The sequence below is a fragment of the Pecten maximus genome, chromosome 1 (assembly GCF_902652985.1).
Source record: "Pecten maximus chromosome 1, xPecMax1.1, whole genome shotgun sequence".
NCBI lineage: Eukaryota > Metazoa > Mollusca > Bivalvia > Pectinida > Pectinidae > Pecten > Pecten maximus.
Window position 1 is genome coordinate 56,493,704 of NC_047015.1, and position 5,602 is coordinate 56,499,305.

The following is a 5,602-nucleotide window of genomic DNA, read 5'->3' on the forward strand; positions in this document are numbered from 1 at the left end:
TAATGCCATTTATTGTCAGAATAATAGTTTAGTACACTCTGTTTGAGGTGTAGCATCTTTAAAGTGTGTTTGAGGTTAGTATAAGATCTGGCAAATTGTTCCATACTGCTGTTGTTCTTATGAAAAATGATTTTTTTTCCTTGGTGATAATCTGGAACTAATATCATTTAAACCTTGGGAGACCTAGCTATTATGCATGTATTTTTTATACTGTGAATCCCGATATAACGCCTTTTCCTATTTTACATATGGCGGTAACTTCCTTCAAGATGATTTTTATTTCGCAAATGTTGTTAAGTTACATACAAAACAACGCTCCACCACATAAGCTAAAGAAAAATTATCCTAGACCGAGTCCGTGGGAAGCGGCTAGTATTTAACAATATTTCATAGAAGAAAAAAATATCTGTCATTTTAATCATTTATATGAAGCATAAATCATTTTATTTGTCACTTCGACTACCGCCAATATACTTAACTTCCTTATTTCGCCATTATTAAAGAATGTCTTCGTATGACTATGCATATATAGTCATATCATCCCTACTTAATGATGTCTAAATACTGTTCTACAAATGATTCCATTTTAAAGGGGTTTAACTGTACCCTTCCTCGTCTATTCAAACTTGTCAACTGATTCACGGTTGTAATACACTTAAAGACATACCACTCAGTAAAGGACTACGTCATTTGTGGATTTTGCTGTCTCGTATTGATTAGAGAATTCAAGATGTCGACACTTACAAGACAAGTACATTTAAATACGACAAAATCGTCCAAGGTTTACAACTTCATTTCTCCGACTATTATCCGCCACGTAAGCCCACTGTATGTCGGTAATCGTCTAACCTAGTGACCTTAACTGTAACACTCAACGACCAGCTATATTAATATTGTCAAAGATCGAAAAAATATTCGACTATTTGCACATGCGTATTTGTCGATTGACGCATGCGCTGTCTTCGTCAAGTGTGTCCTTTTAAAACATATGTCAGTGTTAATTGCACATGAATGGCATGTTGTTGCCTCTCGTTTTTGCAGACCATTTAATTTGCAATTTGAAGTGTGCAATGTCGTAATTTATCACGGAGGAGTGGACTTGAGAAATAGAAAACAAATCCTGCGCGTCTGTAACAACCGGTTTAGAAATCAATAACCCCATATCATAGCATTAACGGACTGTTAATTTAAATACTGAAATAACACAATCGGAAATATCAACTTGAGGAATAAATTGTATCGAAATTATTTCCAAATAAATTATGCAAAAACAAATACAATATACTCAATTGCAAAAGTCTTCTCGATTTAATGATAAAAGGAATAAGTAATTTTTACGGGTTTGGAAAGATAGATTGAAAGAACAAGATGGACATGTCGCCTTAAAATATTGGAATTCGCGATGTCAGTATATCAAGTATTTCAGTTGTCATATACTCAGTAGAGAAACCTTTCGTTGTACTGCTTCCATTCCCCATCAAGTTTTTGTTGCTACATTGTGTAAAGGAGTCTGACTCTTTATAGCGTATATATCAGTGGATTTACGAAAGACTCAATCGAGAATAGCAATTCAGCTATAAATATACTAAATGGTGATATTTATTTTTCATTTATCGAATTTTACTTCATTTAGCGGTAAATGATATACATTGTACTTTAAACTATCGTTGACATAATTTACTATAAGAAATATGGATTATTAAAAAAAATATCCCATTTAAAAAAATGATAATAATTGATAAAAATGATAATAATCAACACATTTTAAAGCATTTTTTTTTATATTATTCTTTGGATTTCGTTTTTTACGGGGTTTAACTTCCTCGCATGAGGCACGGTCGCATGGCAGCGGCGCTGCAACTGAGACATTCTGTATATTGTAAGAGGAGATTAAGAGATTTGTCGTTCTTACTGCATACGATGATTGAAAAACTATCAATGTTGTTGGTGGCTATGCTGTTAAAGCTATAAAGGTGCTAACTACAATAAAAAAAAAAACCAACCCCCCCCCCCCCCCCCCCCAAAAAAAACAACAACAACAGTAAAATAAAAAAAAAAATAAATAAATAAAAAAAAAAAAAAAAATTAAGATGAAGATGAAGTAGAATCAGAAACGGTGTAGTTCTTAATCTTCATCATATTCACCTATATCATGGCAAAAAATGATCTGGGCAAAATAAAAGAAACAAGAGATCCGCAAGCTTGAGCATAAGACGTCCGCCATGCAGATAGTTGAAACACGAGCCAAAAACCCGTAATATATGTTAAACATAATTACTTCTAGTTGTATTGCGCAAAATCTTTGAGAAATTGAATAAAAGATAGAAAACTTCTTGCATTTTCTACACAATGCCAATATTTGGCAATAAAAGGGGCATAACTCTTCTTAAAATTATCGCGAAATTCCGTAACACGAGCTTGCTAGAGGTATTGTGCCATTGAATATGTATGTATCAAATTTCATAACAATCCGTTGATAAATAAAGGCTATAGAGTGCTAACAAGGAAAAGTTAACGGGCGGACGGACGGAGGGATGGAGGGACGGGCAGGATCGACTTATGGGGTGTAGTCTTTTGTCTGAGAACTTGTGGGGTGCAAGGCACAAGTTTTAATTTGATATGGACATCACATTTAATTTCTGTTCATTCCGTCGCTAAAAAGCACATGCGCAGTGAGATTAATTGATGAATTATCAATGCCAATGAGGAAGGGAATAGTTTTGATAGTAGCCTTTGATAGCGACGATGACTTATGCTAAAGGGTGTTTTCTTAGGAAGCGATACGCTGTATAAATGTAGTGGATAATGAAGTACATAATAACAGTGTAGAGTTGACATAAAGACAAATTTTCTAAGCATCACTCTCCTTTTTACCCCCCTCCCCAACAAAACACCCCCCCCCCCCCCCCTCCCCCAAGAAAAAACCAACACCTTCATACAAACAGAGAAAAAAAACAACAAGCAAACAAACAAACAAATAGCGCGGAATTACGCAATAGTCTTTATTCATTTTCTCATGACATCAACAACAATTCAAACAAATGTAATAAACATTTTCAGAAATAAACAAGAAATATCTTTAAAAAAGATAAACGGCATAGTTTAAATGCTGGTGTTTATAATATAAAATAAAACTGCTGGTGAAATAAATGAACGAACTAATGTGTTTCAGCGCAGATAACAAAATGATATCAGTTTGAATCATTTTGGTGATAATACCATGCGCGTAGCCAAGTTATTTTGTATGTGTATGCAGAGAAATGCAATGAGGGGGTGAATGAGTACCGTATTATGATATACAGTTAAGTGTTTGAACAATTTAAGTCCGTCATTTAACGATGTCCGAATAGTTACGTTGTCCTGTTTTCTTGAAACGACGAGCCTTGTACAGCATTTACAATGCTAATTTGTGTTGACTTTACCTTATTTTGCACGCTTGGAACACGTTTACATAATGTCCGAATATGTGTTCAGTAACCATACGTACATAACCGTAGTCCATTGGGCAAAGCAATACCTCTCCTGTGGGAAGGGCTGTAAAAGAAAGAAATCAAGACCAAAAACCTGAGATCAACCTTGTATTTAAGTCGCGTTACCGTAATACGACGTTTTGGGATGATCATTGCGACAATGGGTGATGTTTTCCATGACGGTATGTGTAAGTAAAATACATTTATATGTGAAAATACAGTTGTAGTCATAAAAGTTCCAGTAAAGTCGAATTGAATTTAATATAAATGAATCTTTCAACTGTACCGGTGGTCATAATATAGCACGACATGTGTTCTAGAGTTAAGTTAAAAGTTGCAATTATAACGATTATCATTATACTCAGATAGTGGTTGATAGATAGATAGATAGAAGATATATTGACGAGGATTAATGTCCTTGTTCCGGTTATAGCCGAGCCTAGGACAATCTCTCAGATAGGGGTCAGAGTTCAGAAGCTTAACTACCAGGGAACTGTGTTCATGTGACAACCCAGGCAAGCCAGGGACGGCATTCGTAGTTTGTGTATAGATAAGCTCATATAAATAAAAGAGTTTTTTCTTTCTTTCTTTGTTTTGTTTGCTTGTTTGTTTGTTTGTTTGTTTGTTTGTTTTTGTTTTGTTTTTTTGTTGAAAACTGATGTGTACGCAACTTCGTATTTGCGTATAGGCAGCTACATGCCTGAATACGACTGGATTTCAATCAGGAATATAATTTTATGTATGTGCCACTTGAAAAGAGGCATCCACTGATTCAGCTTGCATTCAATCTTAACTTGTTTCTGCATTTTGCATTTACAGCTACATTGACCAATCACATACTTCATCTTGACCAGTAACGCCACCTGTAGCGTCATTTCCGGGGACAAAAGAATATTATACGGCTATGCCGAAAAAAAGAAGTTATTCATTAATTGAGATAATCCTTATCCTACGTTTCTCTGAGTGAAAAATATCTTGAACGCTACACTTTTTTTACTTCCGACAAAATTGCATGACACATATACAATAATACATAGAGGATATCTAGCGCTGTCTTCAATAATACCAAATATATTTCACGAATGGGGATAATATTTTGATATTTCTCACGAGTGCGTATTTCTGAAGATACTGTTAAGTATTCTGTTTAATACATTTTATAGCAAAATATTCCGGGTCAGCTTTTGATGTTCCCCATTGTCATTTGTAAGCAGTGTTTTGATTGGTCAAATAAGAAAAAAATGTTATTTTAAAAAAAAAAAGTGATATCACAAGTGATAACATTTCACGAGTGAAAAATATTTCTTTTATAGAATGAATAATTTATGATATTACACTGGTAAAAAACTGTAATAAAATCCCTTTCCTAACAGCACTCAAAACAACCATAACTTAAAATCTACACCAACAAAGACACATGTGTACAAAGGGGCGTAACTACGATGGCCGATATCAGCCGTCAAGTTACTCCCGTTTATATGATGCGAGTAACCTGACATAGTAAAAATCACATGACGGGTTACTCCCATGTGATACGGGTAATTGTTCGGAACATTGAAGTAGGTGACAATTCACATGCAAACCCATTAACATTCCAAGGTTAACACGTGCTTCACAATAACATAGCAAATTAAAACCTATCTTTGATTATTTGTGTTGCATATAAAATCTCTTGTCTAATGTCACTCAAGAGTATTATATTGGGCTTCAAATTTGGCCAATTAAGCAATTTCTCTTATTTCCTCAATTCTTTTTGGTGAATAAAACCATTTCCCCTAATTTAGATTTTCGGGGACATTTTTCTACCACATAAATATGCAAATCTACAGGAAAAATCAAAAAAAAATTCTGTTGCAACTAGTCTGTGGTCAAATCATGAATTGACTAGACTACACGAGCTCCATTGTAAAACCGGTTTAATCAGGAAAAAACTAAATTGCGTAGATATTCGACTGTCGCCATGATAGCCTCTTTTGAAAGGTCTAGTAAAACTATACACTGGAATGTAAAAGGGTTTTGTAAGTGTACAGTCATCTCCTTTGCGACTATGTACAGTTACTCGCATCGCACGCTAGTAACCTGTCAAGTGATTTTGCATATGTCAGGTTACTCGCATCACATGCTAGTAACCT